This window comes from Pseudophryne corroboree, chromosome 2 (assembly GCF_028390025.1).
Source record: "Pseudophryne corroboree isolate aPseCor3 chromosome 2, aPseCor3.hap2, whole genome shotgun sequence".
Taxonomy (NCBI): Eukaryota; Metazoa; Chordata; class Amphibia; order Anura; family Myobatrachidae; genus Pseudophryne; species Pseudophryne corroboree.
In genome coordinates, this window is record NC_086445.1 from 225,078,195 (window position 1) to 225,092,424 (window position 14,230).

Sequence of the window (14,230 nt, forward strand, 5' to 3'; positions counted from 1 at the left end):
GGGGAGTGTTCGTAACGCACCATGTGACCGGAGTGAAGGGATTTAGATCTCGAACGTCCGTACTGAGCGCGGACATGCGCAGGACGGTGGAACGCACGCCAAGGAGTACGGCGGACCAGGTAGCTACAGGTTGTGCAGAGATCTCGCTGATGTGACACTCATTCGTCCAAGTTTATAACTGTATGTATTTATGTTTGATATGTTCTAGATGTGGGTCTTTTACGGCACGAAAAGCTGCCGAAGTCGACAGACATAACAAAAGACATGATGTATTACCAATCCATGACATGTGAAAACCATATACAAATGGAGCTGCACCACTGATATTTTTCAGATGTTCATAATATGCTTGATTGATTTGCATTGACAAGATGGATAAATTTGGAGCGGTGTTTTGACTCCTATATGGACATGGTCATGTATGGAATTTACTGATACAACTGAACCTGCAGATTGAATTGAATAAAATAACTGTGAAACTTTGGAATTTAAAGAAGTAGTGAGTGCACTTGTTTTTGGAGATATATATATATATATATATATATATATATATATACAAGAGGCAGGGGTCCGGCACAGCCACTAAAAGCAGGAATACATTGGGTGCCCTCACAAATGGATACACAAGCAGCAGAGACGGTGCGGCACTCCAATGATTGACACTTGAGACTTAAGTAGAAGTACAAAGTTTCAATGCCTGTTTTAATACTGTGGCATTTTCGTCAGGTAATACAAAATCAATAAACACAACGTACCTTAAATAGATAATCACCACGTGAAGACCGAGTGCCACGGCGGGACTGCACACCCGGCGGGCGCATGGAGGATGACGTCATGACGCACTAGAAAGAACGTCAGACGGCACCCGTAACCAAGACAACATAAAAACAATAACAACCACGCACATATACATGCATTTTAGGATGGCAGACAAAACAGTATCACTAGCTATGCGGACATAAGCAAAGATACTTAGCAAGAATACTAGCTGTGCAAGATGCAATAACACATACTACCCAGATCAACCTAGATAGCATAAATATATTAAGCATAAATACTACTATAGCAACTATACAGGATACAGCGACAAAAACTAACCTAATCAATCAAGGTAACATAAGATCTGGTAAATATGATAAGCTAAAAGCACATACATATGGGGCAATAAGTATATAACTAATAAAGATGCTTAGTCACAGGTTAACCACCATTAGCTAGAACATTAATACCTGAATGTTCATTGAGTCCCCTAGGGGCCACAGTACCCAAGCAAAAAATCCAGCGTGCTTCGCATTGTAGTAATTTATGACCACGATTACCACCACGCAATGATTGTGGAACGTGGTCTATCATTCTTTACTTTTGGCCCTCCCTAGGCTAGACCCTGATATATCCATGTTTACAATAGACGTGACCAGTTTATATATGGTCATACCACACGACCTGGGTCTGGCTGCTGTGGGTCGATTTTTGAATTGTCAGCCTCAATACAATGGCCCTGAGGTTACTTTTGTGCTTGATTTACTCAAATTTATTTTGACAAAAAAAATTATTTTTGTATAATGGTTCATTTTATTTACAGCTGGTCGGTTGTGCTATGAGGGCGGCGGTGGCCCCCTCATATGCCAACATATTTATGTTTGACGTTGAAGAGATTGTATTTTTCTCTGATGAATCCATTTCTAGTAGGATTATGTTCTTTTGCCGTTACATCGACGATTTGCTAATTTTCTGGAAGGGTGACTGTAATGACCTTATCAACCACATTAATCTACACAACTCTGGCCCTAGCCCTGTTAAATTTACTTATACTTGTAGCTCAACTGAGATCCATTACTTAGATTTTGCCATTTCCATCCGTGAGGGTGTAATCTGCACCAATCTTTATTCTAAACTTACGGATCGGAATAATTTATTGGTACCGAGCAGTTGTCATCCGAGATCCTTAATTTTAGGCTTACCGTATTCACAATTCATACGTGCCAGACGCATTATCTCTGACACTACACAAGTTGAAATACAAACTGACATTCAGCTTCAGAAATTTTTAGATCGAGGTTATGACTTTGATCAATTACAGCATACTAAAACTAAGGTCCTTAGCATGGATAGAGACTCTTTGTTGCAGCCTAAGATTATTGACACTACTGCTAAAGTATTGCCTTGGGTAACCCAATTTACTACTGCCAGCGGTTCCATCAATAAAATCTCCAAGAAACTTTGGCCCATTGTCAAAACAGACCCCGATTGCAAGCTTTCCAACACCAAACTGATGTCTTGCTATAAACGTGGCCGCAACATTCGTGACATCTTAGTCAAGGCTGATATTTCGGAACCTGCTCCTAATCTATACCGGGGTAAAATGGGCTGCATACGGTGTACGTGTGTTACATGTAAGTTTCTTATCCCTGGTGATACTTTCAACCACCCGCACACTGGTAAGACATTGTATATTAAACACAGATTGACATGTAGCACAAAATTCACAGTGTATCAGATAATCTGTCCATGCGGTTTTTCCTATATCGGGAAGACCGAACGTCCCTTTAAAGAATGTATGGCTGCCCATCGGTCAGCCATTAAGGCCGCACTGACCTCTGGAAAAAGTGATCAGCCTGTTGCAAGACATTTCGCACTGGCATCTCATAATTTAACCACCCTCAAGTATAGAATGATAGACCACGTTCCACAATCATTGCGTGGTGGTAATCGTGGTCATAAATTACTACAATGCGAAGCACGCTGGATTTTTTGCTTGGGTACTGTGGCCCCTAGGGGACTCAATGAACATTCAGGTATTAATGTTCTAGATAATGATGGTTAACCTGTGACTAAGCATCTTCATTAGTTATATACTTATTGCCCCATATGTATGTGCTTTTAGCTTATCATATTTACCAGATCTTATGTTACCTTGATTGAATAGGTTAGTTTTTGTCGCTGTATCCTGTATAGTTGCTATAGTAGTATTTATGCTTAATATATTTATGCTATCTAGGTTGATCTGGGTAGTATGTGTTATTGCATCTTGCACAGCTAATGTAGTAGTATTCTTGCTAAGTATCTTTGCTTATGTCCGCATAGCTAGTGATACTGTTTTGTCTGCCATCCTAAAATGCATGTATATGTGCGTGGTTGTTATTGTTTTTATGTTGTCTTGGTTACGGGTGCCGTCTGACGTTCTTTCTAGTGCGTCATGACTAGAGATGAGCGCCGGAAATTTTTCGGGTTTTGGGTTCGGTTCCGCGGCCGTGTTTTGGGTTCGACCGCGTTTTGGCAAAACCTCACCGAATTTTTTTTGTCGGATTCGGGTGTGTTTTGAATTCGGGTGTTTTTTTCAAAAAACACTAAAAAACAGCTTAAATCATAGAATTTGGGGGTCATTTTGATCCCAAAGTATTATTAACCTCAAAAACCATAATTTACACTCATTTTCAGTCTATTCTGAATACCTCACACCTCACAATATTATTTTTAGTCCTAAAATTTGCACCTAGGTCGCTGGATGACTAAGCTAAGCGACCCTAGTGGCTGACACAAACACCGGGCCCATCTAGGAGTGTCACTGCAGTGTCACGCAGGATGTCCCTTCCAAAAAACCCTCCCCAAACAGCACATGACGCAAAGAAAAAAAGAGGCGCAATGAGGTAGCTGTGTGAGTAAGATAAGCGACCCTAGTGGCCGACACAAACACCGGGCCCATCTAGGAGTGTCACTGCAGTGTCACGCAGGATGTCCCTTCCAAAAAACCCTCCCCAAACAGCACATGACGCAAAGAAAAAAAGAGGCGCAATGAGGTAGCTGTGTGAGTAAGATAAGCGACCCTAGTGGCCGACACAAACACCGGGCCCATCTAGGAGTGTCACTGCAGTGTCACGCAGGATGTCCCTTCCAAAAAACCCTCCCCAAACAGCACATGACGCAAAGAAAAAAAGAGGCGCAATGAGGTAGCTGTGTGAGTAAGATAAGCGACCCTAGTGGCCGACACAAACACCGGGCCCATCTAGGAGTGTCACTGCAGTGTCACGCAGGATGTCCCTTCCAAAAAACCCTCCCCAAACAGCACATGACGCAAAGAAAAAAAGAGGCGCAATGAGGTAGCTGTGTGAGTAAGATAAGCGACCCTAGTGGCCGACACAAACACCGGGCCCATCTAGGAGTGTCACTGCAGTGTCACGCAGGATGTCCCTTCCAAAAAACCCTCCCCGAACAGCACATGATGCAAAGAAAAAAAGAGGCGCAATGAGGTAGCTGTGTGAGTAAGATAAGCGACCCTAGTGGCCGACACAAACACCGGGCCCATCTAGGAGTGTCACTGCAGTGTCACGCAGGATGTCCCTTCCAAAAAACCCTCCCCAAACAGCACATGACGCAAAGAAAAAAAGAGGCGCAATGAGGTAGCTGTGTGAGTAAGATAAGCGACCCTAGTGGCCGACACAAACACCGGGCCCATCTAGGAGTGGCACTGCAGTGTCACGCAGGATGTCCCTTCCAAAAAACCCTCCCCAAACAGCACATGACGCAAAGAAAAATTAAAGAAAAAAGAGGTGCAAGATGGAATTGTCCTTGGGCCCTCCCACCCACCCTTATGTTGTATAAACAGGACATGCACACTTTAACCAACCCATCATTTCAGTGACAGGGTCTGCCACACGACTGTGACTGAAATGACGGGTTGGTTTGGACCCCCACCAAAAAAGAAGCAATTAATCTCTCCTTGCACAAACTGGCTCTACAGAGGCAAGATGTCCACCTCATCATCATCCTCCGATATATCACCGTGTACATCCCCCTCCTCACAGATTATCAATTCGTCCCCACTGGAATCCACCATCTCAGCTCCCTGTGTACTTTGTGGAGGCAATTGCTGCTGGTCAATGTCTCCACGGAGGAATTAATTATAATTCATTTTAATGAACATCATCTTCTCCACATTTTCTGGATGTAACCTCGTACGCCGATTGCTGACAAGGTGAGCGGCGGCACTAAACACTCTTTCGGAGTACACACTTGTGGGAGGGCAACTTAGGTAGAATAAAGCCAGTTTGTGCAAGGGCCTCCAAATTGCCTCTTTTTCCTGCCAGTATAAGTACGGACTGTGTGACGTGCCTACTTGGATGCGGTCACTCATATAATCCTCCACCATTCTTTCAATGGTGAGAGAATCATATGCAGTGACAGTAGACGACATGTCCGTAATCGTTGTCAGGTCCTTCAGTCCGGACCAGATGTCAGCATCAGCAGTCGCTCCAGACTGCCCTGCATCACCGCCAGCGGGTGGGCTCGGAATTCTGAGCCTTTTCCTCGCACCCCCAGTTGCGGGAGAATGTGAAGGAGGAGATGTTGACAGGTCGCGTTCCGCTTGACTTGACAATTTTCTCACCAGCAGGTCTTTCAACCCCAGCAGACTTGTGTCTGCCGGAAAGAGAGATCCAAGGTAGGCTTTAAATCTAGGATCGAGCACGGTGGCCAAAATGTAGTGCTCTGATTTCAACAGATTGACCACCCGTGAATCCTTGTTAAGCGAATTAAGGGCTCCATCCACAAGTCCCACATGCCTAGCGGAATCGCTCCGTGTTAGCTCCTCCTTCAATGTCTCCAGCTTCTTCTGCAAAAGCCTGATGAGGGGAATGACCTGACTCAGGCTGGCAGTGTCTGAACTGACTTCACGTGTGGCAAGTTCAAAGGGCATCAGAACCTTGCACAACGTTGAAATCATTCTCCACTGCACTTGAGACAGGTGCATTCCACCTCCTATATCGTGCTCAATTGTATAGGCTTGAATGGCCTTTTGCTGCTCCTCCAACCTCTGAAGCATATAGAGGGTTGAATTCCACCTCGTTACCACTTCTTGCTTCAGATGATGGCAGGGCAGGTTCAGTAGTTTTTGGTGGTGCTCCAGTCTTCTGTACGTGGTGCCTGTACGCCGAAAGTGTCCCGCAATTCTTCTGGCCACCGACAGCATCTCTTGCACGCCCCTGTCGTTTTTTCAAAAATTCTGCACCACCAAATTCAAGGTATGTGCAAAACATGGGACGTGCTGGAATTTGCCCATATTTAATGCACACACAATATTGCTGGCGTTGTCCGATGCCACAAATCCACAGGAGAGTCCAATTGGGGTAAGCCATTCCGCGATGATCTTCCTCAGTTGCCGTAAGAGGTTTTCAGCTGTGTGCGTATTCTGGAAACCGGTGATACAAAGCGTAGCCTGCCTAGGAAAGAGTTGTCGTTTGCGAGATGCTGCTACTGGTGCCGCCGCTGCTGTTCTTGCGGCGGGAGTCCATACATCTACCCAGTGGGCTGTCACAGTCATATAGTCCTGACCCTGCCCTGCTCCACTTGTCCACATGTCCGTGGTTAAGTGGACATTGGGTACAGCTGCATTTTTTAGGACACTGGTGACTCTTTTTCTGAGGTCTGTGTACATTTTCGGTATCGCCTGCCTAGAGAAATGGAACCTAGATGGTATTTGGTACCGGGGACACAGTACCTCCAACAAGTCTCTAGTTGGCTCTGCAGTAATGATGGATACTGGAACCACGTTTCTCACCACCCAGGATGCCAAGGCCTCAGTTATCCGCTTTGCAGCAGGATGACTGCTGTGATATTTCATCTTCCTCGCAAAGGACTGTTGGACAGTCAATTGCTTACTGGAAGTAGTACAAGTGGTCTTCCGACTTCCCCTCTGGGATGACCATCGACTCCCAGCAGCAACAACAGCAGCGCCAGCAGCAGTAGGCGTTACACGCAAGGATGCATCGGAGGAATCCCAGGCAGGAGAGGACTCGTCAGAATTGCCAGTGACATGGCCTGCAGGACTATTGGCATTTCTGGGGAAGGAGGAAATTGACACTGAGGGAGTTGGTGGTGGGGTGGTTTGCGTGAGCTTGGTTACAAGAGGAAGGGATTTACTGGTCAGTGGACTGCTTCCGCTGTCACCCAAAGTTTTTGAACTTGTCACTGACTTATTATGAATGCGCTGCAGGTGACGTATAAGGGAGGATGTTCCGAGGTGGTTAACGTCCTTACCCCTACTTATTACAGCTTGACAAAGGCAACACACGGCTTGACAAATGTTGTCCGCATTTCTGGTGAAATACTTCCACACCGAAGAGCTGATTTTTTTGGTATTTTCACCAGGCATGTCAACGGCCCTATTCCTCCCACGGACAACAGGTGTCTCCCCGGGTGCCTGACTTAAACAAACCACCTCACCATCAGAATCCTCCTTGTCAATTTCCTCCCCAGCGCCAGCAACACCCATATCCTCCTCATCCTGGTGTACTTCAACACTGACATTTTCAATCTGACTATCAGGAACTGGACTGCGGGTGCTCCTTCCAGCACTTGCAGGGGGCGTGCAAATGGTGGAAGGCGCATGCTCTTCACGTCCAGTGTTGGGAAGGTCAGGCATCGCAACCGACACAATTGGACTCTCCTTGTGGATTTGGGATTTCGAAGAACGCACAGTTCTTTGCGGTGCTTTTGCCAGCTTGAGTCTTTTCAGTTTTCTAGCAAGAGGCTGAGTGCTTCCATCCTCCTGTGAAGCTGAACCACTAGCCATGAACATAGGCCAGGGCCTCAGCCGTTCCTTGCCACTCCGTGTGGTAAATGGCATATTGGCAAGTTTACGCTTCTCCTCCGACAATTTTATTTTTGGTTTTGGAGTCCTTTTTTTACTGATATTTGGTGTTTTGGATTTGACATGCTCTGTACTATGCCATTGGGCATCGGCCTTGGCAGACGACGTTGCTGGCATTTCATCGTCTCGGCCACGACTAGTGGCAGCAGCTTCAGCACGAGGTGGAAGTGGATCTTGATCTTTCCCTAATTTTGGAACCTCAACATTTTTGTTCTCCATATTTTAATAGGCACAACTAAAAGGCACCTCAGGTAAACAATGGAGATGGATGGATACTAGTATACTTATGGATGGACTGCCGAGTGCCGACACAGAGGTAGCTACAGCCGTGGACTACCGTACTGTGTCTGCTGCTAATATAGACTGGATGATAATGAGATGAAATCAATATATATATATGTATGTATATATAATATCACTAGTACTGCAGCCGGACAGGTAGATAATATATTTATTAGGTAATGATGACTGATGACGGACCTGCTGGACACTGTCAGCTCAGCAGCACCGCAGACTGCTACAGTAAGCTACTATACTATAGTAGTATGTACAAAGAAGAAAAAAAAAAAAACCACGGGTAGGTGGTATACAATTATGGATGGACTGCCGAGTGCCGACACAGAGGTAGCTACAGCCGTGGACTAACGTACTGTGTCTGCTGCTAATATAGACTGGATGATTGATAATGAGATGAAATCAATATATATATGTATGTATATATAATATCACTAGTACTGCAGCCGGACAGGTAGATAATATATTTATTAGGTAATGATGACTGATGACGGACCTGCTGGACACTGTCAGCTCAGCAGCACCGCAGACTGCTACAGTAAGCTACTATACTATAGTAGTATGTACAAAGAAGAAAGAAAAAAAAACCACGGGTAGGTGGTATACAATTATGGATGGACTGCCGAGTGCCGACACAGAGGTAGCTACAGCCGTGGACTAACGTACTGTGTCTGCTGCTAATATAGACTGGATGATTGATAATGAGATGAAATCAATATATATATGTATGTATATATAATATCACTAGTACTGCAGCCGGACAGGTAGATAATATATTTATTAGGTAATGATGACTGATGACGGACCTGCTGGACACTGTCAGCTCAGCAGCACCGCAGACTGCTACAGTAAGCTACTATACTATAGTAGTATGTACAAAGAAGAAAGAAAAAATAAAAACCACGGGTAGGTGGTATACAATTATGGATGGACTGCTGAGTGCCGACACAGAGGTAGCTACAGCCGTGGACTAACGTACTGTGTCTGCTGCTAATATAGACTGGATGATTGATAATGAGATGAAATCAATATATATATGTATGTATATATAATATCACTAGTACTGCAGCCGGACAGGTAGATAATATATTTATTAGGTAATGATGACTGATGACGGACCTGCTGGACACTGTCAGCTCAGCAGCACCGCAGACTGCTACAGTAAGCTACTATACTATAGTAGTATGTACAAAGAAGAAAGAAAAAAAAAAAACCACGGGTAGGTGTTATACAATTATGGATGGACTGCCGAGTGCCGACACAGAGGTAGCTACAGCCGTGGACTAACGTACTGTGTCTGCTGCTAATATAGACTGGATGATTGATAATGAGATGAAATCAATATATATATGTATGTATATATAATATCACTAGTACTGCAGCCGGACAGGTAGATAATATATTTATTAGGTAATGATGACTGATGACGGACCTGCTGGACACTGTCAGCTCAGCAGCACCGCAGACTGCTACAGTAAGCTACTATACTCTATAGTAGTATGTACAAAGAAGAAAGAAAAAAAAAACCACGGGTAGGTGGTATACAATTATGGATGGACTGCTGAGTGCCGACACAGAGGTAGCTACAGCCGTGGACTAACGTACTGTGTCTGCTGCTAATATAGACTGGATGATTGATAATGAGATGAAATCAATATATATATGTATGTATATATAATATCACTAGTACTGCAGCCGGACAGGTAGATAATATATTTATTAGGTAATGATGACTGATGACGGACCTGCTGGACACTGTCAGCTCAGCAGCACCGCAGACTGCTACAGTAAGCTACTATACTCTATAGTAGTATGTACAAAGAAGAAAAAAAAAAAAAAAAACCACGGGTAGGTGGTATACAATTATGGATGGACTGCCGAGTGCCGACACAGAGGTAGCTACAGCCGTGGACTAACGTACTGTGTCTGCTGCTAATATAGACTGGATGATTGATAATGAGATGAAATCAATATATATATGTATGTATATATAATATCACTAGTACTGCAGCCGGACAGGTAGATAATATATTTATTAGGTAATGATGACTGATGACGGACCTGCTGGACACTGTCAGCTCAGCAGCACCGCAGACTGCTACAGTAAGATACTATACTATAGTAGTATGTACAAAGAAGAAAGAAAAAAAAAAACCACGGGTAGGTGGTATACAATTATGGATGGACTGCCGAGTGCCGACACAGAGGTAGCTACAGCCGTGGACTAACGTACTGTGTCTGCTGCTAATATAGACTGGATGATTGATAATGAGATGAAATCAATATATATATGTATGTATATATAATATCACTAGTACTGCAGCCGGACAGGTAGATAATATATTTATTAGGTAATGATGACTGATGACGGACCTGCTGGACACTGTCAGCTCAGCAGCACCGCAGACTGCTACAGTAAGCTACTATACTATAGTAGTATGTACAAAGAAGAAAGAAAAAAAAAAACCACGGGTAGGTGGTATACAATTATGGATGGACTGCTGAGTGCCGACACAGAGGTAGCTACAGCCGTGGACTAACGTACTGTGTCTGCTGCTAATATAGACTGGATGATTGATAATGAGATGAAATCAATATATATATGTATGTATATATAATATCACTAGTACTGCAGCCGGACAGGTAGATAATATATTAGGTAATGATGACTGATGACGGACCTGCTGGACACTGTCAGCTCAGCAGCACCGCAGACTGCTACAGTAAGCTACTATACTCTATAGTAGTATGTACAAAGAAGAAAGAAAAAAAAAAAACACGGGTAGGTGGTATACAATTATGGATGGACTGCCGAGTGCTGACACAGAGGTAGCTACAGCCGTGGACTAACGTACTGTGTCTGCTGCTAATATAGACTGGATGATTGATAATGAGATGAAATCAATATATATATGTATGTATATATAATATCACTAGTACTGCAGCCGGACAGGTAGATAATATATTTATTAGGTAATGATGACTGATGACGGACCTGCTGGACACTGTCAGCTCAGCAGCACCGCAGACTGCTACAGTAAGCTACTATACTATAGTAGTATGTACAAAGAAGAAAGAAAAAAAAAAACCACGGGTAGGTGGTATACAATTATGGATGGACTGCCGAGTGCCGACACAGAGGTAGCTACAGCCGTGGACTAACGTACTGTGTCTGCTGCTAATATAGACTGGATGATTGATAATGAGATGAAATCAATATATATATGTATGTATATATAATATCACTAGTACTGCAGCCGGACAGGTAGATAATATATTTATTAGGTAATGATGACTGATGACGGACCTGCTGGACACTGTCAGCTCAGCAGCACCGCAGACTGCTACAGTAAGCTACTATACTCTATAGTAGTATGTACAAAGAAGAAAGAAAAAAAAAAAACCACGGGTAGGTGGTATACAATTATGGATGGACTGCCGAGTGCCGACACAGAGGTAGCTACAGCCGTGGACTAACGTACTGTGTCTGCTGCTAATATAGAGTCTAGACTGGATGATAAATTATTGATAATGAGATGAAATCAATATAATATCACTAGTACTGCAGCCGGACAGGTACTATATATATTTATTATGTAATGACTGATGACGGACCTGCTGGACACTGTCAGGTCAGCACAGCACCGCAGACTGCTACAGTAAGCTACTATAGTAGTATGTATAAAGAAGAATGAAAAAAAAAAAAACCACGGGTAGGTGGTATACAATATTATATATATATATATATATATATTATATACAATTATATATATATATATATATATATATATATATATATTAAACTGGTGGTGATTGATTATTAAACTGGTGGTCACTTCAGGTCACGTTGCAACTTGCAACTAGTACTCCGAGGCCTAAGCAGACAATCACAAAATATATTATTATACTGGTGGTCAGTGTGGTCACAACAATGGCAGTGTGGCACTGACTCTGGCAGCAAAAGTGTGCACTGTACGTTATATGTACTCCTGAGTCCTGCTCTCAGACTCTAACTGCTCCCCACTGTCAGTGTCTCCCCCACAAGTCAGATAATACACTTACAGTCACACTATCTAATCTATAAATATCACTTCAGCAAGTAGTATAGTAGTATACAGTATAGTAGTACTCCTCCTAATAATGCTCCCCAAAATACTGTGTCTCTCTCTTCTCTAAACGGAGAGGACGCCAGCCACGTCCTCTCCCTATGACTCTCAATGCACGTGTGAAAATGGCGGCGACGCGCGGCTCCTTATATAGAATCCGAGTCTCGCGATAGAATCCGACAGCGTGATGATGACGTTCGGGCGCGCTCGGGTTAGCCGAGCAAGGCGGGAAGATCCGAGCCTGCTCGGACCCGTGTAAAAAACCTGAAGTTCGGGCGGGTTCGGATTCAGAGGAACCGAACCCGCTCATCTCTAGTCATGACGTCATCCTCCATGCGCCCGCCGGGTGTGCAGTCCCGCCGTGGCGCTCGGTCTTCACGTGGTGATTATCTATTTAAGGTACGTTGTGTTTATTGATTTTGTATTACCTGACGAAAATGCCACAGTATTAAAACGGGCATTAAAACGTTGTACTTCTACTTAAGTCTCAAGTGTCAATCATTGGAGTGCCGCACCGTCTCTGCTGCTTATATATATATATATATATATTGAAAGAAACGATGTACAGGTGCGCTGGTATTCTTTCAATTAAACATTCACAGTTCACAGGTAATCAAGCCTTGCACTGTTAGCACTGGTGTAATGGACACCGCAGCAATTCCCCAGAGGCTCAGAATCCCTTTGAGCAAAAAGATACCTGGAAAAAGAATTTAGGAGAATGCGCCCATAGTGCAGATCATTTTTATTTTATGAATGCATCATTAAAACAGACATATCACAGGTAAAAATATTCCCGTGGCGGAGCTTGCCAGACGTGTGTGCTTTTTCTTACTCGGCTTTCATCTCCCTGTGTCCGTCACGAGTGGCCAGACGGGTTCGGATTGCCGGCGCGGTGCATGGTCCTGGCGTCTGCACACAGCGGTGGAGGTTTGCCTGGTGGATGATTTTATGTTTATAAACTGGCCCAAAGAGTGGGTCTAATTTGGTACGGGAATATTTTTACCTGTGATAGGTCTGTTTTAATGATGCATTCATAAAATAAAAATGATCTGCACTATGGGCGCATTCTCCTAAATTCTTTTTCTAGATATATATATATATATATATATATACACACACACACAATTGATAACAAAAAAACAACTACGTTGACTTACTTTTCTAGGTTGAGGTGACTGCAGCATGCTGCTCCTCAACAGACATATGCCGGCTTAATGAGTGCTCAGCTGCTCACCATCTCCTCTCTCTCTCCACCCTGGCTGGCTCCTAACTGCCAGCCGCGTGGCCAGTCAGTTACAGCGCAGGCTTTCAATCTGGGCAGTCGTCAGAAGCACAGCACATTGGAGGTGCTGCGCTGTCAGTGTGAAGGCTGCTAGTACCTGCTGTTGCTGCGCTGCAGGTCAGTGTTTAAGATACGATCTGTGGTGGGTGGCGGGGGGGAGGTACTTACCCCCTGGGCCCCCACCTTAATCTGGCTCTGTCTGGCACTTATAGAGAGGGGGGGCCCAAGCCTGGCTCCTACAAGAGCAGGCTGATGCGCAGGGAGGACTTAAAACAAGACTTCCCTGCGCATTAGCTCTCTGTGAATCGTTCTTGCAGGTCCGCAATGCTCCAAGGGGGTAAGTCAGACCTGATCGCAGCAGCAAATTTGTTAGCAGTTGGGCAAAACCATGTGCACTGCAGGGGGGGGGCAGATATAACATGTGCCGAGAGAGTTAGATTTGGGTGGGTTATTTTGTTTCTGTGCAGGGTAAATACTGTCTGCTTTATTTTTACACTGCAATTTAGATTTCAGTTTGAACGGTTCTGGTATTAATGGTCGACAATGTTAAGGTCGTCAGTCATTAGGTCGACCACTATTGGTCGTCATGGACAAATGGTTGACACATGAAAATGGTCGACACATGAAAAGGTCGACATTTATTTTTGAACTGTTTTTGGTGTAATTTTTTCTGTAACATGACCAGTCACCCCAATAAGTGCACCGCGTCCCCCTGCATGGCTTGCTTCACTCGCCATGCTGCGGGCAAAGGGGGTGATTCCGAGTTGTTCGCTCGTTGCTGATTTTCGCAACGGAGCGATTAAGGCTAAAATGCGCATGCGCATGGTACGCAGTGCGCATGCGCTAAGTATTTTAACACAAAACTTAGTAGATTTACTCACGTCCGAACTAAGACTTTTCATT

At 44.1% G+C, this 14,230-nt stretch overlaps 1 long non-coding RNA gene across 1 annotated transcript in view; it reads right to left on the reverse strand.

The window, feature by feature from the left end:
• LOC135010940 (uncharacterized) overlaps positions 1-13,648 on the reverse strand; it is a 92,103-nt gene extending 78,455 nt beyond the window's left edge. Inside the window, exon 1 of the long non-coding RNA XR_010210211.1 lies at positions 13,203-13,648. This is a non-coding gene — a long non-coding RNA (uncharacterized LOC135010940). The remainder of the gene's footprint in view (positions 1-13,202) is intronic.
• Positions 13,649-14,230: the final 582 nt, after the last annotated feature.